The sequence below is a fragment of the Lithobates pipiens genome, unplaced genomic scaffold (genome assembly GCF_037356315.1).
Source record: "Lithobates pipiens isolate NorthernLeopardFrog02 unplaced genomic scaffold, aLitPip1_a1.2 Scaffold_8, whole genome shotgun sequence".
NCBI classification, from domain to species: domain Eukaryota; kingdom Metazoa; phylum Chordata; class Amphibia; order Anura; family Ranidae; genus Lithobates; species Lithobates pipiens.
The window spans coordinates 444608918-444631997 of record NW_027507903.1 but is presented as its reverse complement, the minus strand read 5'-3'; positions in this window follow the sequence as shown (position 1 = coordinate 444631997).

Here is a 23080-nt window from a genome sequence, read left to right as displayed (position 1 = left end):
TAATTCTAAAATACGCAGAGGGAATATAAATCGGGAGCATCTGGAATTTGTACAGTATTCTAAGTAAAATGATCATTTTTAGGGTGTTTATTCTACCAAACCAGGACAGAGGTTTCATCATTATTCTCCTTATTTCTTCTTTAAGTTCGTTTAATATCGGGATGTAGTTCGCCTGGTATATCTCTTCAATAGATGATGTTAACTTAATTCCTAGATATTTTACTCCTATACTCTTCCATGAGAAAGGGAATTCCACTCGAAGACTCTGCTCTTTCTTTGGGGGTATATTAATATTCAATATTTCTGACTTTCCTATGTTAATCTTAAAATTAGATAGCTCTCCATACTGCAAATGCAGCTAGTTTGTGTTTCTCCTCTCCTACTCTAACCCCTCCTATATCAGGGTTATTCCTTACTGTCGTCAATAAAAGTTCTAGTGTCAAGACGAATAGGAGAGGGGAAAGCGGGCACCCCTGCCTTGTTCTATTGAACATTTCAAAAGGGGGAGACAGTACTCTGTTAACCCTTATTGACGCAGTTGGATTTCTATAGAGTACCTCAATCCACTCCCGTACCCTAGGACCAAAACCCATTGTCTCCAGAGTACCCACCATGAATCCCCAGTCTACTCGATTGAATGCTTTTTCTGCATCAATCGAAAGGAGTAGACTGGGGATTCCACTCTCTTTCATCTTCTGGAGGAGGAGCAGTGTTCTTACCCCATTGTCCTTACATTCTCTCCCCTCTACGAAGCCGGACTGATCCAAGTACACCAAGCCCGGCATTAACTTCTTTATCCTAGTTGCCACTACCTTAGAGAACAGTTTCGTATCTATATTCATTAACGATATCGGTCTATAGTTAGAGCAGATTGTATTTTCTTTACCTTCTTTCAATACAGTTGTGATTGTCGCTCTCAAGGCTTCTTTACTTAACCTGTATCCCTTTCCTAGTCCATTAACCACTTCAGCCCCGGACCATTTTGCTGGCCAAAGACCAGACCCCTTTTTGCGATTCAGCACTGCGTCGATTTAACTGACAATTGCACGGTCATGCGACGTGGCTCCCAAACAAAATTGACGTCCTTTTTTTCCCACAAATAGAGCTGTCTTTTGGTGGTATTTGATGACCTCTGTGGTTTTTATTTTTTGCACTATAAACAAAAATACAAACAATTTTGAAAAAAAACACATTGTTTTTTACTTTTTGTTATAATAAATATCCCCCAAAAATATATAAAAAAACATTTTTTTCCCTCAGTTTAGGCCGATACGTATTCTTCTACATATTTTTGGTAAAAAAAATCATAATAAGCAATTACTGATTGGTTTGTGCAAAAGTTATAGCGTTTACAAAATAGGGGATAGTTTTATGGCATTTTTATTAATATTTTTTTTTTTTACTAGTAATGGCGGCGATCAGCGATTTTTATTGTGACTGCGACATTATGGCGGACAGATCGGACATTTTTGACACATTTTTGGGACCATTGTCATTTATACAGCAATCACTGCTAAACAAATGCAGTGATTTCTGTGTAAATGACACTGGCAGTGAAGGGGTTAACTAGTGGGTGGCAGTGTAGGGGTTAAGTGTTCCTAGGGGTGTGTTACTAACTGTTGGGGGCTGGGCTTTCTTTTAGTGAACACTGATCTCTGCTCCAATCATATGGAGCAGAGATCAGCTTCACTTGTTGCTAGGCAGAACGGGAAGATGCTGTTTACAACGGCATCTCCCAGTTCAGCGCCCCATGAGACAATCGCGGGTATGCCCACGGCGATCGAGTCATCGGGACCCGCGACCAGACTCACAGGGGTCCCGACCAGCACGCGAGCACGCTGCCGGTGGCGCGCTCTCGATGGCAGGGCGGCATTTAAGATTGGACGTACCTGTACACCAATATGCCTGCCCGTGCCATTCTGCCGACGTACATCGGCGTGCGCTGGTCGGGAAGTGGTTAAAGTATGCGCAAAGTTTCGGGGCTAGGATGTCTCTAAATTTTTTTAAATACTCTATTATGAACCCGCCTGGTCCTGGGCTTTTTCCTCCTACTGATCCCATTACTGCCTGATTTATCTCTTGTACTGTTATTGGCTTCTCTAATTCCTGCACTGACTCTTCAGACAGGGTAGGGACTTTGGCCCGACTCACATACTCCTCAATTTTTTTTCTTCTATTAATCCCCACTTGTCCCAGTTGTGATTGCTTCACGGAGTACACCTGCTTATAATATTCTCTGAATACTTCCGCAATATATTTAGTATTATATATCGGGGTCCCTGCACTATCTAAGATTTTTTCTATATAATTTATATAATTTAATATATTTTTTTCCTTAATATTCTGGCTAGACATTTATTATTTTTAATCCCCCAATGATATCTTTCTTTTGCTATTTTATTATAGATTTTCCTTGTTTCCAATTCTATTAATTCCTTCAACTCTTCTCTTTTAGTGATTAATTTATGTTGCAGTTTGCCGTCTAGTCCTCGATTACCCTTTTGCTCTTTTTATTGAGTCTATCTTTCTTTCTTTTAGTTCCCATTGAGATATATATTCCTCGAATATAGGCTTTATGAGTCTCCCAGACTATATTTTCCGCTAACTCTCCTGTATCATTTATCAAAAAAAAAAAATCTCTAACTCCCTCTTTATTATTTCCTCCCCCTTTTCATCCAATTCCTTATTCAGCTTCCAAGAGAATGGCTGCCTCTGTACACCGGGGATTTTAATTTTCATTAGCATCGGGGTGTGGTCGGACAAAGATCTTATTTCTATGTTTGTAGATATCATCCAAGCCAACAATCTATGTTCCACCAAACAGTAATCTATTCTAGTGTATGTCCCATGCACAGGGGAATAAAATGTATAATCTTGTACTCTTGGATGTTGAATTCTCCATGTATCTACTAATTGAAGCTGATGTATCTGATGTTTTATTGCTTTCAGCTGTATATTTCTCAGTCCCTGTACATGAGACGTACTATCCTGTTCAGGGTCCATACAAAAATTCAGATCATATGATAACAAACCCACTCTTAAACTCCCACAGTTTATCTAGTGTTTCCCTCAAAAAAACTGTGGGCCCTCAATTGGGGCTATATATATTGGCCAAGGTATACTCCACCCCCCAAAGCTTACCCTTTAAAAAGAGGTATCTTCCCTCTGGGTCACCTAGTCTATCTTCCAGGGTGAAGCAGACCTCCTTCCTTATACCTATGGCCACCCCCTTTGTTTTATTGGATGTTGAGCATTTTAGAGCTTTGAGCTACAAAAACTTGGGGGTGAATGGGATCTGACTGATACTCTCCGAAGATTTAGAGTGAGGTTGGGTGATGTTGCTTCTTCCCCAATTAAGTTTCTCAGGCTTTTTAGAACCCACATTTCTTCCCTATCATTTTTAAATCATCCACTGTACTGAAACTACTGGGCAATTTCACCTACATGCAACAGTGAACATGGGGATGGAGGGGTGGGGGAGTCAGTCTGTATAACAGGTGTGCTCTTACAAAGGTACCAAATCTGTGGAACCAAAAGAAGAGCTGCTAGGCTGCTCCCTCACTACTACGCATTGGTATGACTTCCACTAAACCACTTTAGAACAGGCCTCCAAAGCAACCAGTGTGACATTGCAATGGCATGGATATGTCAAAACCCTAAAGTTAAAGATGATATGAAGCATCAGAAATTAGGACTGTCTTTTAAGTAACTATAGCAGCCTTTCTCAACCTTTTTAACACAGAGGAACCCTTGAAATAGTTCTCTGGTCTCGGGAAACCCCTTCTAAAAATTAGAAATCTACAACTCATGATACATTGATGTGATGGTCAGTGGGAAGAATGGTCCTTACACTTGTAGTCATTGGGAAGAATTGCCTCCTTACAGATAGCTAAAAAGATCAAATGGTGTGAGTGGGAACTTATCTAAGAGGCAGAAATTGCCCAATGCTGAAGGAACCCCTAGCAACCTCTGGAGGAACCCTAGGGTTCTACGGAACCCTGGTTAAGAATCACTGAACTATAGCATTCAAAAGGCAACATTAAATATTTTATTCTGAATTAGGTTTGTGTAACTATCTACAGCTGGGTATGTACATTCACATGTAATGTTATTGTTTGTATAACTTTCCACATAACCCTAGTGTGCACTTCTATGACCCCACATTCCATCCATGGGCTTACATATCCCTCTCTTCAATTGTTCTGCATGGACATAGAGGTGATTTGCTTAGGGATTTGTGGTTTTTTGAATACATTAGCATGTCAATGTCCATTCTGTGATTCTATAAAAGAAAACTGAAAACTAAAATATAGTTATTCCATTTCAAAGCCACACATTACACAGATTTTAATTTTCATATATTGAATGTTATTTTGTGGTTTTTTTTTTAGACTATTTTTGTTCTAACACCTACCCCTGTCACCTAGCTCCTAATCTCTAGTACATACAGTTATCCATTAAAACGTAAATACAGCTCTGTTACATATTGTTTTGAATAATTATTTTCACAAATTAGTCATAGTATATTCTAGCCTGTTGTTAGGTTGTTGAATTTGGGTCAGCCAGGACTTAGCATTGAGTAATTTGAATAGTTGTCTTGTCAGTTATTGTATAATGCTTTTAGCTGTTTGTTCTGGAGTTTCTATATTATAGACAGTGATTTAATTACATGGTTGCACTCAGTGGCGGTGCATCCATAAGGGCGCACGGGTGCCATCCCTTCTTTCTAGCCACCCCCTCTATGACCAATGGATAGATTCATGCATTCAGGAGCTCGGCCCCTTTTCGGGCGCCATTTTATGGGCACAGTAGATGCGTTTGATGGAACAGTGGCTGCAATTGATTTTTTTTCAGTATTTTTCAGTTTTTTTGCACCACCCCAAAAAATTTGGAGCACCAGCTGCCACTGGTTGCACTCAATATATTAACAGATACATTCTATCTAGGCTATCAGTGAATTATTTGCTTACTATTTGCCCTATATGTCACAAGCACATTCATCTCTTGAGTCCCCTACTATCTCGGATGTTAGAAAAAAAGTCAAACAATAATTATCTATCCTTTGTTTAAAGCGGAAATTAAACTCTCTCAATCAACAGTAAATATTTTTAATCCTTATGCTGCTAGTAATATTTATATATACACTACCGTTCAAAAGTTTGGGGTCACATTGAAATGTCCTTATTTTTGAAGGAAAAGCACTGTACTTTTCAATGAAGCTAACTTTAAACTAGTCCTAACTTTAAACAAATATACTCTATACATTGCTAATGTGGTAAATGACTATTCTAACTGCAAATGTCTAGTTTTTGGTGCAATATCTACATAGGTGTATAGAGGCCCATTTCCAGCAACTATCACTCCAGTGTTCTAATGGTACAATGTGTTTGCTCATTGGCTCAGAAGGCTAATTGATGATTAGCAAACCCTTGTGCAATCATGTTCACACATCTAAAAACAGTCTAGCTCCTTCCAGAAGCTACAAAACTGACCTTCCTGTGAGCAGATTGAGTTTCTGGAGCATCACATTTGTGGGGTCAATTAAACGCTCAAAATGGCCAGAAAAAGAGAACTTTCATCTGAAACTCGACAGTCTATTCTTGTTCTTAGAAATGAAGGCTATTCCATGCGAGAAATTGCAAAGAAATTGAAGATTTCCTACAACGGTGTGTTCTACTCCCTTCAGAGGACAGCACAAACAGGCTCTAACCAGAGTAGAAAAAGAAGTGGGAGGCCGCGTTGCACAACTAAGCAAGAAGATAAGCACATTAGAGTCTCTAGTTTGAGAAACAGACGCCTCACAGGTCCCCAACTGGCATCTTCATTAAATAGTACCCGCAAAACACCAGTGTCAACATCTACAGTGAAGAGGCGGCTGCGGGATTTTGGGCTTCAGGGCAGAGTGGCAAAGAAAAAGCCATATCTGAGACTGGCCAATAAGGACAATGACCCTAAACACACCTCCAAATTGTGCAAGAACTATTTACAGCAGAAGCAGGCAGCTGGTATTCTATCGGTAATGGAGTGGCCAGCACAGTCACCAGATCTGAACCCCATTGAGCTGTTGTGGGAGCAGCTTGACCGTATGGTACGCCAGAAGTGCCCATCCAACCAATCCAACTTGTGGGAGCTGCTTCTAGAAGCGTGGGGTGCAATTTCTCCAGCTTACCTCAATAAATTAACAGCTAGAATGCCAAAGGTGTGCAATGCTGTAATTGCTGCAAAAGGAGGATTCTTTGACGAAAGCAAAGTTTGATGTAAAAACAATGTTATTTCAAATACAAATCATTATTTCTATCCTTGTCAATGTCTTGACTCTATTTTCTATTCATTTCACAACGTATGGTGGTGAATAAGTGTGACTTTTCATGGAAAACACAAAATTGTTTGGGTGACCCCAAACTTTTGAACGGTAGTGTATATATATATATAAAAATACATGATGTGACACATATGTCAAACAAGGGGTGATAAACTAAAATATTTTAATAATATACAGCCATTAACTTCTAAACAGCTAGCCCCTAAGTGAAAATGTCCAAATTGGGCCCAAAGTGTAATATTTTGAGTGGTCACCATTACTGCCTTAACGATCTTGGGCATGGAGTCCACCAGAGCTTCACAGGTTGCCACTAGAGTCCTCTTCCACTCCTCCATGATGAAATCACAGAGCTGGTGGATGTTAGAGACCTTGCGATCCTCCACCTTCTGTTTGAGGATGCCTCACAGATGCTCAATAGGGTTTAGGTCTGGAGACATGCTTGGCCAGTCCATCACCTTTACCCTCAGCTTCTTTAGCAAGGCAGTGGTCGTCTTGGAGATGTGCTTGGAGTCGTTATCATGTTGGAATACTGTCCTGCGGCCCAGTCTCTGAATGGAGGGGATCATGCTCTGCTTCCATATGTCACACTACATGTTGGTATTTATGGTTCCCTCAATGAACTGTAGCTCCCCAGTGCCAGCAGCACTCATGCAGCTTCAGAACATGGCACTTCCACCACCGTGCTTGACTGTAGACAAGACATATTTGTCTTTGTAATCCTTACCTGGTTGACGCCACACACACTTGACATCATCTGAACCAAATAAGTTTATCTTGGTCTCATCGGACCACAGGACATGGTTCCACTAATCCATGTCCTTAGTCTGCTTGTCTCTAGCAAACAGTTTGTGGGTTTTTTTGTGCATCATCTTTAGAAGAGGCTTCCTTCTGGGACTACAGCCATGCAGACCAATCTGATCTAGTGTGAGGCATATGGTTTGAGCACTCACAGGCTAACCCCCCACCCTTTCAACCTCCGCAGCAATACTGGCAGAACTCATATGTCTATCTCCCAAAGACTACCTTTGGAACGGACACTGAGCATGTGCATTCAACTTCTTTGGTTGACCAGGGTGAGGCCTGTAGAACCTTTCCTGTTAGACCACTGTATGGTCCTGCCCACTGTTCTGCAGCTCAGTTTCAGGGTCTTGGCAATCTTCTTATATCCTAGGCCTTCTTTATATAGAGCAACAATTCGTTTTTTCAGATCCTCAGAGAATTCTTTGCCATGAGGTGCCATGTTGAACTTCCAGTGGCCAGTATGGGAGAGTGAGAGCGATAACACCAAATTTAACACACCTGCTCCCCATTCATACCTGAGACCTTGTAACACTAAGCCCTTGTACACACAGTCGGACATTCTGATTGAAAAGTCCGATCGGACCGTGTTGTCAGATTATCCGACTGTGTGTGGTTTCCATCGTACTGTTTCCATCGGAATATCCGATGGACAAAGTTTTAGAGCTGGGCTATAAAACTTTCCGACAACATGATCCAATCGGACTTTGTTCGATTGTGTGTAGAGAATTCCGATCGGACAAAGTGCCACACATGCTCAGATCAAATTCTTAGACCAAAGCTATTGACTACTAGCCTGAACATAGTCCTGTCGTAACGAAATAACGTCATCACGTTACGTATGATCGGATTTTCCGACAACTTTGTCCGACCGTGTATATGCAACACAAGTTTCGGACAAAATCCGTCGGACAAAATCCGACGGATTTTGCTGTCGGAATGTCCGACCATGTGTACAAGGGCTTATGGGTCACATGACTCTGGGGAGGGAAAGTGGCTAATTGGGCCCAATTTGGACATTTTCACTTAGGGTTGTACTCACTTTTGTTGCCAGCGGTTTAGACATTAATGGCTGTGTCTTGAGTTATTTTTAGAAAATGTACACCAATATACAAGCTGTACACTCACTACTTTACATTGTAGTAAAGTGTAATTTCTTCAGTGTTGTCACATGAAAAGATATAATAAAATATTTTCAAAAATGTGTGGGGTGTACTCACTTTTGCGAGATGCTCTATTTTATGTATTACAACAGTATAATAACATCATATTTTTATATCTTCATGTTTATACATGCCAAAACATTTTCGGTTTCCTGTTTTGAGAAAACTACACCACAGTTGATATCTGGTTTGCTTAACAAAGCTTGTCAACAATCTTGATCCACTCATATACTGTAGATAGCTGGTCACATATTGTTACACAGTGAATTTGAATGTAAAAGACTTGTGTCATCTTTCAGGCCATGTTTTAGATTACTTTTTGTTTTTTTGTGTTCCATCATTACGGCAAACTAGGGAAGTGTTACTCCTCGTATTGTAAAAAAAAAACTTTTTCTTCAACTGATAACAGTTTCTTTCATGAACCACTGATGCCTTATATTTTTCTCCCTAGTTACACTATCCAATATTCTGTTTGCTTTTGCAGCTGGTACTTGGCATTGAAGGCTGCTACTTAGTTTCATTAAATATTCCTAAATCTCTTTCCTTGCTTTGTTTTTTTTTTCAGTTGTATTCTGTTTTGCCTTTCTTTATTGCTGCCTAGTTTGTATTTTGAAACAGCCATGGATATAGTCTAGCAGGAATAGTGATAGAAATCAAAACTGATGCATTAATAAATTTTTCATTGTCATCTTTATTAATTAATTTCTTTTCATTTCTATATAATTAAATTCATGGGTAGTAACTCTTCTGCATGCCTCCTGGTATACTTTACTAATCTTTACTACTTTGTTCTAAAAAAAAGAAACGGGCTTGAATTTTTCATATATATTGACTGATGCATGTTTAATATCTCATTTACATTCCTGATGTGGCTTAATGCATACATACAAGAAATGTAATATTTGTTGTCCATTCACATTAAATAATTAGTATTTTCCATTAGTGCCATAACACTATTATGTAATTATAGATAGACTGAATCTCTGTCAATGGCTTTCTTTGATATGCTAATAGAAATAAAACATTATATATCTGCACTAAGTGATAGATGAATTAAATGATGTGAACAATCTGTCAATTAATGCCCTGCAGCTAAGCACTATAACCCATAAACAGGGCACAAAATAAAAAGGCAAAAAATAAAGTGCAGCGCTAGGTTTAAATACAAGCTGATCCTGTGCATAAAAAAAACATATAAGAAAGTAAATATAACACTGTATTATTAAAGTGCAATATGACCATAAACATTAAATAGCATCAATTCAAATAAAGTACAACTATACAGTGCACATATGATGAATTGTATTATACGCAACCAAAATATTTAGTTTTAGTGTGATCCCATGGGACAAATGCAAGATGAAAACAAAGTCGCATAAAAAAATGCACAAAAGTTCAAACAATATGCAAATTGTAAAGTGCAACACTAAGTTTGGGCACACAAAAACTCTATTCATGAGAACATACATGAAATGCTGATGTCTTCCATCTGCAAATCCTGAATATCACTAAAAGCGCTGTTTGACCCCCCTGAATAAGGGAGGTCACAGGCTTTCTGGTAAGCCTTTTATTTTAATCAGATGATGGGAAACATGGTGATGAGCACTCAATCAACGTTATATGCTGCACTTTGAAGTCACATATTGGATATCAGCAATTTATGAACAAATCTTTTTGTTTGTGCATTTTTTATGCGACTTTGGTTTCCTTCTACATTGTAGCATGGGACTGCACTAAGTTAAATATTTTTGTTTTATATAACACAGTCTATCACATTTACACTGAATAGTTGCACTTTATTGACTGAAAGGCAAAATATAAGATTAAACATCGGGTTTAAAACAATTCCCACCTCATACAATGGCAGCCAATCACTGCAGAATAATGGCACGCTTTGTGTGGCGCACATTCCTCAGCCCACAGAAAACTGTTCCTACCAAAGTCCAGTTGGTTGTGTTTGCTTACCAGGCCAAAAAATTCCAGCCCTCCCTTGCATGCAATTTACCCATTTTGTATGATCTCATCGTGTTTACATTAGAAATTGGCAGTATAATATATATAATATAAAGACATCACAACAGCTACCATCAGGGACCCACAATCAATTTAAACACAGACTGAGCACTTGGGGATGTTTAGCTCCCATATGACAATTTGATAAAGGAGAATCCCCACTCAATTCAAAACAATTTGATGGTTTTAGCCATCATTTAATAAGCATTAGCAGCAATCAGAAAGCTCTGAGTTTAAGCACAACAAACAAACCTAGCTTTGGTAACAACTCCGGGATGAACATAATTAGCAAATTAACTTGGAAATTTAAACAGCATCCACATTTTCCTAAGGATTTATAGCGATAAGAGAATTTTGATGAGGTGAATCGATCTCTTTTACTCATATAAGGAATATTTCATGCAAAGGAAATCTTTAGTGTTAAGAATATAAAGATCATTTCATAAAAAAATATGTTCATCCCATATGTTAACTCTTCATCCCCGTGTTAATTGTATCCCAAGGACACAATTAACAGGGCTCGTATAGATTTTTTGCTTCTTTCTAAATACTATGCAAGTTGACCAAGCATATACATTACTAGTACTTCATGCACTTACTTAGCTTGTTTTCACATTTCAGAGATCTGAGTGACCCCATTAGAGTTGAAGGGTATGTATACCCTTTATGTAGACTATCAATAATTACATGACTATTCTTGTTTGCTCCTTTTTAATTAGCAAAATATACCATTGGTAAATTCCTACAGATCCCTTATTATAGGCTTTTTTCTACAGGTAAGCCTATAATAAGGCTCACCTGTAGCTACCCAGGATATCTCCTAAACCTGCACAGTTTAGGAGATATCCCCTGTCCCCCCCCTGTCCCCTGTGCCGATGTCATTGGCACATGTGCACTTAAGCAAACTGAAGCAATGGCACATACTCAGTCAGTGAGTGCATGCTCGGGAGTGACGTAATTGCGGCTCTGGCCAATCAGTGGTTTACAACCACTTTAAGGACACCAACCAGTTCTTATCTTGAACTATAGAACAATATGACAATATAACTATAGAAGAGACGACAGCCCACAACAGAAAATTAAATCATACTTAAAGCAGAGCTCCACCCATTTAAAAGTCAGCAGCTACAAAAAGTGTAGCAACTGACTATTAATAATCAGACACTCACCTGTCCCATGGTCCAGCGGTGTGGGTGCAGGAAGCCTCGCTCCTCTCCCCCTCCTCTCCGAGGCACATGCGCTGCATGCTGTGAATGGCCGGGCAATTTCTGGGACCTGTGACGTGTCCCAGAAGATTGCAGGAGCGGGGGGGAAAGAAGAGAACTTCCTTCTGGCTCCGCAAAGCCAGGGGAGGAAGTGGGAGCTGGGTGCCTGTAAAAAACAGGGTACTCGCTCGTCCCCCAAAAAAAATCACATGTCAAATGTGGCATGTCAGGGTGTCACCTACACTTAAAGCAGAAGTTACATTTTTTGGGTGGAACTTCACTTTAATAATTTGCTTTTAAGTAAATTACTCATTAAACGTCTGAATAAAGATGTCTATGATAGAACAACGGTACTAAATGAAGTCTTCTTTTGTAAGACAGGTCAGATTATGTTTTTTCTGTATTTATCAGGTCAAATTGATAAAAGATATGGAAATCTGAATGTCCTGGCTTGAAGTTTAGCTATGCGTGATACTTTTTCATAAGTTTGTTAAAGAGACTAGATTGAATATAAAAGTTGCTACCAGTTATGTGACATTTTAGAGGTGGCCACCTTCTATTTTAAGCTCTTTTGCTTTCATACAGCTTACAAAAGCTGACTTTTAGTATTTAGTACTGTTATTCTTTATAAAGACCTCTTTATTCAGGCATAAAATAGATACTTTCATACCTGGAAGTACATGCTCAAGTATGATTTAATACAAATGTCATTTTGCAGGACATTAAAATCAGCTAATAAATCGTTTAACTTTGAAACATAGAAAAATTAAGCTATAAATGGGAAATTACATTTTCATTTTTAGTGCAAGGTACATATTAGGAGCAAATGCCTCATCTATCTATCTATCTATCTATCTATCTATCTATCTATCTATCTATCTATCTATCTATCTATCTATCTACATTTGTCTATGTATCTGTCTAGCTATGTGTCATCTCTGTAAATGGATTGACATTTCTAACTAAGCATAAGTTTGGGCCGAACTTTGGTTGTTCGGCCGTTCGGCGAACACTAAAAAATATGCAGTGTTCCGGGCAAATTCGAAAGCCAATGGAACACTAACATAAAAAACCAAAAGTGCTAATATTAAAGGCTTATATGCAAGTTAGTGTCATAAAAAGCCCCCCCCCCCCAAAAAAAGAAAATCCATACCAGACCCTTATCCAAGCATGCAACCTGGTAGGCCACAGGAAAAGAGGGGGGAGGGTACGAGAGAGCTCCCCCCTCCTGAACTGTACCAGGCCACATGCCCTCAACATGGGGAGAGTTCTTTGGGGTCTGACATCCCCACAACCCTTGCCCGGTGGTTGTGGGGATCTGTGGGCAGGGGGGCTTATCAGAATCTGGAAACTACCTTTAACAAGGGGACCCCTAGATCCCGGCACTCCCTATGTGAATTGGTAACGGCGTACATTGTATCCCTACCATTTAAAAAAAAAAGTGTCAAAATGGGAAAAAAAAGACAAGAAACAGCTTGGGACAAGTGCCTGGTAATGGACTGGCTGGGGGGGACCCATGTCATTTTTTTTCAGTGAGTTTTATCTATATTGCAGAGACCCAACAACTCATTACAGCTGCGATCAGTTTTAAATTACCTTTTTCCTTTATAAATGTATGGTACTGTTCTAAACACGGGGAAACTGTGTCACTTTACAGGCATACTATAGACACCCCCCAGGCACAATATTTAAACAAATATTTAATATTTATTGTTTCACATTATTAAAATCACTGCTCCTGAAAAAAACTGACTTTTTAAAAAAAATGTCTGCATCAATACATGTCCCCTGGGGCAGGACCCAGGTTCCCAAACACTTTTTATGACAATAACTTGCATATAAGCCTCTAAAATGAGCACTTTAGATTTTTCATGTTCGTGTATCATAAACTTTAATGGTATTCGTGCGTTCTTCCAAATTTTTTCCCCTTTTTTGATGTTCTGGTGCAAACCGCACATTGGAAATGTAAAGAAAAAACATGAATTGTTCCAAAAAAAAATAAAAAATATGATAAACATTATTTTGCTGTGATGTTTCCTGTTGGAAAAATCTTTTGAAAAGCACAACGTTTTAGTAGCATTTTCAATTGATCTAATCTGTATTCTACACCAGACCTTCAGTTAGTCACCCTAGACAATCATAACATGGTTTCTTAGCACCCTGCCAATAAAGTAATACTCTTTCAGCCAGTCTTCGGGGGAGATAGTTGAAGGAAACAAACCTGCCTTAGCAATACAAATAGGCAACACCTGAATCTAAATGAATTCATAGAAGTAATACTACACATAACACTACGTGACAACAAGTGTTAAGCAATGTAATTTTTACAAATAAAAGTGTGGGTAGAATTTGATTCTGCATATCAAAAGGAAATCTCACCAATGATATTGCCGTTGTATGAAACACATGGCTACCCTCTCTGAGATGTACCAGAATGGCTCTTCAAAATGTAATCGACCACCTTAATCATTGTACCGTAATGCTCAGAAATTCATTCAACATATTTAGAAACTCATCAAAGCATATAAGTAACTGATAGTATGGTGTATACTGCAGAAGTTGGAATTTTATAACGTATGTGGGAGTTTACAAAAGTGCAAGATATAAAGTATACAAGAAAATTGAAAAATAAAATGCTGTGCATAGTTTACCATCTGAATCAAGATAAACTAAGATCATGTAGGTTAATGTATAATTCTACATGTGCAGTTTGTTTCGTTCTGAACTATAATTTGGATGAATTTAAATTTTTCTGAAATTGGATGCATTGGATGAATTCGAAAAGCTTTTGAATTTGAATAGTTTTCCAATCTTCAAAAAGAATAAAATAGAATAGCAAATAAAGGAATAGAATAGAAAAAAAATATAAAAGAATATAACAGAAAATTAAAGAATAGAATATAATATAATAGAGTAAAATAGAGTAAAATAGAACAAAATGGAATAGAAAATAAAAGAACAGAATAGACTAGAATATATAACGGAAACAAATAGAAAAGAATAGAATTAAATTAAAAGATATAACCATCTTCTGGAATTTGAATTTCAAATAGAATAAATTTGAATACATAAGAAAATAATATAATATAAAAGAATAGAATATAAAAAAATGAATAGAATATATTGACTATACTAGAATAGCGAAGAATAGAATAAAAAAAGCAATAGAATAGAAAGAATATAACCATTTTCCAAAATTCAAATAGAATCAATTTGAATTTGAATTGAATAGAAAAGAAAAGATTAGAATATACAATAACAGAATAGTATAGGAAAAAACAACAGAATAGAATATAATAAAAAAGAAAGAATATAACCATCCTCTGAAATTCGAGTTTCAAATAGAATAAATTTGAAATGGAATAGAAAAGAATAGAATAGAATAGAGTAGAAAATAAAATAATAGAATAGAACAGAATAGAATAAAAGCAAAGAATATAATTAAAAAACAATAGAATAGAATAGATTAGAATAGAAAGAATATAACCATTTCCTAAAATTCAATCAATTTGAATATAATATAAACTAGAACAGGAAGATGGTTATATTCATTATATTCTGTTGTTTTTTTTTCTATACTATTGTGGTATTTTCTATTCTATTTTACTCTATTCTTTTCCATTCTATTCAAATTTGAATTGATTCTATTTAAATAATAATCTTTCTTTTTTATTCTATTTATTCCTTTCTATTCTATTATATTCCATTCTATTCTGTTCTTTTATTTTCTATCCTATTTTGTTCTTTTTTTACTCTATTCTAATATTTTATTTTCAGTTATATTCTTTTCTATTCTATTCAATTTCTTTCTATTCTGTTGCTTTAATTTCTATTATATTTTATTCTCTTTGGAAATTGGAAAACTATTTGAATTTGAAAACTTTTCAAATTAGAAAACTTTTAGGATTTGAAAACTATTTGAAATTGACTCGAAAACTTTTCAAATCGATCCAAATTCAAATTAGAAAAATTCAAATCGATTAGAAAATGAATAAACCCAAAAACAAAATAAACGAATTAAACTAATTAAACTAAACAAATTTATGTAAATACCAAACAATTAAACATTTTTTTTCATCTTACACATGTCTGTGTATAACAGTATATAGGGGGACTATGAAAAAAAAAAAACGGTGGAAGGTTGTTAGACAGTAATTACCTCCAGGTTTAGTTTTAATTCCAGCACTGTTGCTGAATAGGGACTTTAAAAGCATATGTCTTGAAATCATTTAGGCCCCCATTCATTGCTAGTCATTGTTCCCTAAAATAAGTACTATTTTTGCCTTAGTGTCAGGGTGCCTCCAGACAGGGTCCCTGCAGGTGACTTGCATTGTGTCTGCCAGGTCTTCCGACAAGCAGAAATTGCTGCTTTCTTTAAACCTTCTATGGAATCTAGTAGCCAGAAATCTTCATTGTCTGTCTTAAATGTGGCTATGTGCAAACAACGTACCTCCTAAGCCCCCGTACACACAGTTGGAGACTCCGGCAACCAAATCCGTCGGATTAATTCAAGCGGATTAATTCCGGAAGAGGTCTGGAAGTGATGTTGCATACACACGGTCGGACTCAGTTGTCGGAAAATCCAATTGTACATAACGCAATGACGTTATTTTGTTACGATGGGACAACGTTCAGGCTAGTAGCCAATAGCTTTGGTCTAGGAATTTGATCTGAGCATGCGTGGCACTTTGTCCGTCGGAGTAGGCTACACATGATCGGAGTATGTCCAATCGGAGCATTTTGTCGGAAAATTTTACTGGCAAGTTGGAAAACTTGGTCCGTCGGATATTCCGATGGAAACAGTCCGATGCAGACCACACACAGTCGGAATAGCCGACAAAACGGTCCGATAGGACACATTCCGTCGGAATCTCCGACCGTGTGTACAAGGGCTAAGACCCAGCCTGTATGGACAGTAAGGCAGCTTGCTGAATTAAAACGTTTCAAGCTGGGTTCACATCTAAGCCACATGTGACTCACAGCAGGAGTCCAGTGTATCTACATTCGCCATTTCAGGTCCAATTTCAGCCAACATTTATGGCTGAATTTGGACCTGAAATCGACCAAAAGACGCACAGGACTCCTGTGCAATTTGCATCGGAGCTACTGTTGAGATTTGTGAACCAGCTCCATAGAGAGCCAGCCACAATCTCCTGCTACGCAAATTGGATGCAAAGAAACCAGCATCAAATTCGCATAGATTTGAACCCAGCCTCAGAGGCAATTTAGTTATCGAAGAAGAATCCAATATAGTTTTATTGCATTCTTTAATTAACATAAGCATCCAAAGTAATTACAACAAGCATAGAGTTCACATTACAAAAGATGTAGCTGGAGCCTACAGAAATATAAGACTGCATAAAGTGGTTCTGCACCTAAAAAAAAAATATTAAAAGCCAGCAGCTACTAATATTGCAGCTGCTGACTTTTAATAAAATCACACTTACCTGTCCCAGGGTCCAGCGATGACGGCGGCAGATGACGAGCGATCGCTCGTCTCGCTGCTGCCCCCGCCGCCATCCTCTGTCAGGGAATCGGGAAGTGAAGCATGGAGGTCTCTTCAGATCCCCCGCTGTGTCCTGGGAACTGTGTGTTTCCCAGAACACAACGGGGGGGGGGGGGGGGGCGTCTGCGGGGGTCTGCGGCGGTCTGCCCGGAAGTGGGTGCAGATACCTGGATTATCCAGGTAACTGCACCCCCCTCCCCCCTGAAAGGTGCCGATTGTGGCACCGGAGGGGGGGGGAGGGATCAGATTAGCGGAACTTCCCCTTTAGGGTGAAGAACCGCTTTAAGTCACAGTTCAAATTGATCAAATAAAGTTTTACAGTAGTATTTAATTTAATAATTGGGACACAATTGGGGTGTGTAAGGGGGGAATGGGCTAATGGTGGTGTAACCCATTAAAGGTTTCATCCATCTTAGTACATTACAAATTTTTAGTCTTTTATTATTATTATTATTATTATTATTATTATTATACGGGAGCAGGAGCAGCACTTTACAATATAAAGGAGACAATACAGTTACAATACAATAACATACAAGAGGGTTAACAGGGCCCTGCTCATAAGAGCTTACCCAGTGGATATGCAGTGATAAAAAAAAAATATTTATTAGTGATGCAGGATAAAAAGATTCCAGTATAAGAGTAAGCACTGCTGGCATCTTTTATCCTGGGTATCCAACTTTACCTGCATTTTGTGCTTTAGCAGCTTGTGGAAGCTTATATCTGGCACTGAGATTGTATTTACCTTTTCGGGTCTGGAATACAGGGTAGCAGCACCTTGTGTTTTGTTTGATTTGCTCTAAACTTCATCAGATACCTCCACCAGTTGTACCATTTTATTAAAAGGTGTGATTTTTACTTTAGTTTCATGGTTCCTGACAGTAAGTGAAGGACATGAATTCAGAAGATGCAGGCAATCCACCTCTCATGGGCAATCCACCTAGAGGTAATATTTTTTTCCAGGTTGAATGAACAGGAACACCGCATGGATCAGTTTACCATAGCTTTACAGTCGCTTCTGATTTGTACTGCTCACCTGGATCTTCCCACTGTGACTGTTCCAGTACAATCTGTGTTGCAGGCCATCCCTGCTAGAATAGGGTTGTTCCAGTCTCTGTGCAGGCACCTGCCTAGAATATTACCTCTGTAAGAGGTATGTCTGGATCCGTTCCACTTCCCCAGCGGTTTAGGGGTAATCCTGTTCAATGCAGAGGGTTCTGAACCAGGTTGGGATGTACCTTGTGATGCTGCCCTAGGCTTTCCCCACGGACAGAAGCAAAGTAGGCTTAATCATTTCTTTGCTTTCTGATAGAACCTTGGCCCGGGCAAACCCTCTATAAGAGACGCAAAAACCCATTGTCTTGCATTACCCAGAGCTTTTGTGGCTTCTTTCAAAAGGGTATTTGACATTCCTACACACTCCACTTCTGCTGCCAAGAGCATCATGTCCATCAAACAAAGTACAAGAACTGTTGCCAATTACTCCACTTGGACAGCAGAGATTGCTTGGAACAATGAGGTCATCATGGCTGCTTTTTTTCTCATGGTCTCTCAGATAACATCAAAGATTGGATATCCACCCGAGACATACCTACACATCTGGAGAAGTGGATCATGTTTGCCATTCTCATTGACTCCAGACTCCGAGAGAGACCTTCCTTTAACCATTTCAGCCCCGGATTTGCCCCCTTAACCACTTAAGGACAGAGCCTCTGTCTGAGATTTGGTGTTTACAAGTTAAAAACAGTTGTTGTTTTTTGCTAGAAAATTACTTAGAACCCCCAAACATTATATATATTTTTTCTAAAATCCTAGAGAATAAAACGGCGGTTGTTGCAATCATTTTTGTTACACCATATTTGAGCAGAGGTCTTACAAGTGCACTTTTTTGGGAATAAAATCACTTTTTTTAAATAAAAAAATAAGACAACAGCAAAGTTAGCCCAATTTTTTCCATATTGTGGAAGATGATGTTACGCTGAGTAAATTGATAAAAGTTACGCCCGCTCGTTGAATGGCAACAATCTTTTACCCTTAAAAATCTTCATAGGCGATGTTTAAAAAATTGTACAGGTTGCATGTTTTGCTTTACAGAAAAGGTCTAGGGCTAGAATTATTGCTCTCGCTTGATCTGGGAGGGGCATACAATCTTGTGAGGATAAAGGAGGGCGACAAATGGAAAACTGCAAATGAAATACCTCTTGCCATTTGGTCTTTGCAACGCACCTGCAGTTTTTCAGGTGTTCATTAATGATGTCCTCCGAAATATGTTGCAGCAATGTGTCGTGGTATATCTCAACACAAAATGCTCATATTTTCTAAATTCCTAGAGAGCCACTACACAGATGTCTCCCTTGTTCTAGAGAGGCTGGTGGATAATAACCTGCATTGTAAGTTGGAGAAGTGCGAGTTCCATTGTGAACAGGTTACATTTCTGGGTTATGACATTTCTACTGACGTTTTTTTAATGGAACCAGAGAAATTATCTGCAGTTCTACAGTGGCCTCCATCTGGAGTTCTACGTCCTTTTGTGCTTTCTTGGCTTTGCCAATTATCATCGTACATTTATTCGGAACGTCTCTTCTCTGGTCAAACCCCTGATTGATATAACCAGAAAGGATGGTAACCCACAGAATTGGTCTCTGGATTCCATTAAAGCCGTTGAGTCTCTCAAGGTTGCCTTTGTTTCTGCTCCTGTGTTGACACATCCTGATCCTACGCTACCCTTCATTCTTGTGGTTGATGCATCTCAGATTGGAGTAGGCGCCCTTCTGTCTCAATGTCCTACCTCTGAGAGTGCTATGCATCCTTGTGGCTACTTTTCTAAGGACTGTCTCCTGCAGAATGCAATTACAAGATTGGTGACAGAGAATTGTTAGCTATATTTTAGCTCTTAAAGAATGGAGGCATGTCCTCCAAGGTACCATTGTGCCGGTCTTCATTTTGACTGACCATAAGAATCTCACATTCTTGTCTGAGGCTAAACACTTATCTCCCAGAAGAGCGCGGTGGGCTCTTTTTCTGTCAAGCTTCAATTACATAGTCTCATTCTTACTCGGTGTTAAGAATGGAAGGGCTGACGCATTGTCGCAACAGTTTTCCTCCTCTTCCAAGATTGAGTCGGTGCCGGTTCCTGTAATACCTCCTTATCATATTATGGCCACTGTATGCACCAGTCTCACCTCACTTTTGGGTGACAGAATTTGTGCCACTTAAATCCAGTCTCCTCCCAAGAAACCTGGTGATCGCTACTTTGTCCCTGAGAATATGCACACTGCATTGCTCCAGATTTACCATTCTCCCAAGCAAGAGGGCCACCCTGGGAACAATGACCTAATTTGGGCTATTTCTCAACAATTCTGGTGGCCTAGTCTCTGGGCTGATGTAACCGCATTTGAAGCTGCTTGTTCCAAGTGTGCACAGAGAAAGACACCAGCACACCTTCCAGTGGGACTCCTACAACTCATACCCAATGGAGAGAGGCCTTGGATCCACCTGTCTATGGATTTTATTGTGGAGTTACCCAACTCCCAAGGCAGCACAATTATTATTATGGTGGTTGACAGGTTCTCGAAAATGTCACATTGTATTCCACTAAGGAAGTTGCCCACATCCAAAGAACTGGCATCCATTTTTGCTCGGGAGATATTTCAGTTACATGGGCAACTCTAAGTTATCATCTCTGACAGGAGTAGCCAGTGTCTCCAGGTTTTGGCAAGCCTTTTGTGCACAGTTAGGAATTCAGCTTTTCTTCTCCTCTGCATATCAACCGCAGTCCAATGGGGCTGCAGAACGAGCCAACAAAGCCTTGGAGTAGTTTCTACACTGCTATATTTCTGATTACCATAACAACTGGTCAGACCTCCTACGTTGGGCGGATTTTGTTCACAATAGTGCCCTAAATACCGCTTTGTGATTGTGTCCGGTTATGGTGAATTATGATTTACAACCATCCATGTTGCCCGACTGACTAGTTCCTCAAAGAATTCCTGCATTAGAGGAGCACCTCTGCGATCTTCGTTCCACTTGGGTGCAGGTCTAGGAGTCCTTGCGACATGCCAGTGGGAGGTACAGACTCCATACTGACTGCTGATGCCTACCTGCTCCTCCCTACCAGGTTTGGGAGAGGGTCTGGCTGTCATCCGGTAACCTCTGACTTGTAACCTTGTTCCCTCACTAACACTGGCACCACGATTTATTGGGCTTTTGCGTATTATACATAGGATTAACCAAGTGGCTTATGAATTAGACCTTCCTTCTAACATGCAGATTTTGAAAGTTTTTCATGTCACTTCGGTACCACATCTTCACCCGCTGCAGGGGGAGAACCATGAGGAGTATGAGATACAATCGATCATTGACTCCCATAGGTTCCATTGGCGCATACAGTACGTGGTTCATTGGAAAGGGTACGGTCTGGAGGAATGCTCTTGGGTCTCATCCTTGGATATACATGCTCCTGTCCTCCTTCGTTCTTTCCATAGGCTTTTTCCCCTCAAACCTGGTGGTCCTCCGAGGTGGATCGGTCCTTGAGGAGAGGGTACTGTCAGGCCTGGGCCCTTCCTTCTCTGTGCTCAGGTTACTCAACTTCAGTTAATTTCCAGTACTCATCATTCCACAGTGGCTACACCTGTTCAACATCTCCTGCTCATCAGTCAAGCCCACAGCCAGTCCCTTCTGCCTATTTAAACTGCCTGGTTCATTTCATCAATTGCTTTTGCCTTGGTCAACATATATAGAGACTCTCTGCTGTGTTATAGTTGAGGACTTGCCTGGCTGACATCCCTTCTGGTTCCTGATCCTGCCTCTGACTATGCTGATCTCTGGCTTCCCGATTTCCTGGCTTGTTCTGTTCTGACTACCCAATTTGGCTATCGGAACCTAGCTATGTTTTGACTACGTTTACCAGTTTACCATTTTTACCATTATATTAAAATGTGTGTTTTTTACTGCACTTTCATCTTCATCTGTTTCATAGTTCCTGACAGGGATAGAGGGAATAAATATGTCTTAAATTCTTTCTTCTATTGCCAGCCTTAACATAAAGCTAAAATAATAGTTTTCAGCTGACAACTCCTTAATCTTAAACCGAAAATGGGCATGTAAGCTATTATAGTTTTATGCTACAAACATAGAACATAATTCCCTAGACTTAGATTGAAATGTTTCTGTACAATTTTAAAGCTTTACTGCTAAATCATTGACCTTTAAGAACTCCATAATTTAATGCAATCCTTGCTGAGCCTCTAAACTCTAATTTTGTTGATCTTAGATGAAAGGTAAGGTCTCTGTGCCATATTAATTCAAATTAGGAATACAGAAAAGAACACAACATGCAAAATGGAAAGCATGAGACAGTTTTTTTTCTGTTCATTATATCAGGGTTTAGATGTTGATACAATGGAGACTAGAGAGGGGCGGAGCCAGCGGCCAACATGTGAGGAGCACAGGACTGGAGCTCCGTCTGCAGGCACTAGATCCTGTTGAAATCCTGGGCAACCAGCAATCAGATTCCACCTAAGCTTGCTGTGAATGTGTGCAGGGACCCCCCCGAGGACCCCCGGGGATGGTAAAATACATCCCCCCGGCCCAAAATGACTGGAGAGTGGCTGGCAAAATATGCCTAGGGCTCCCAAAATGGCACCGATCTGCAGCATGAGGAAGAGGAGGAAGAGGAATGGCCACTGCTGCAAAGAGTTGACAATACCCAGCAGCAGATGAGGTGCGGGTAAGTCCCAAGCCACAGAGGGCTGAGGTGCTAAGAAGGGGAAGATGCCTGGATAGGCTCCGAGACTCTAGGGCCAGACTGGATAGAGAAACAGAAGGGGAAGATGAGCCATCCCTGACACAGATCATGGCTGCAATACAGGGATGTCAGACTAAGCTGATTGATCACTTTGATGAGCTCAAGGTGGAATTCTCCTTTATGAAACATGACATGCAGAAGCTGAGGGAGAGGCTCATGCTACAGACTGCCGAGTTGCTACCTTAGAGGACTCTGTTCGGCCACTAACTACTGCTGTGCAGGTGACTAGGAAGACCCTGTCTGAGCACACTTTAAAGATGGCTGACA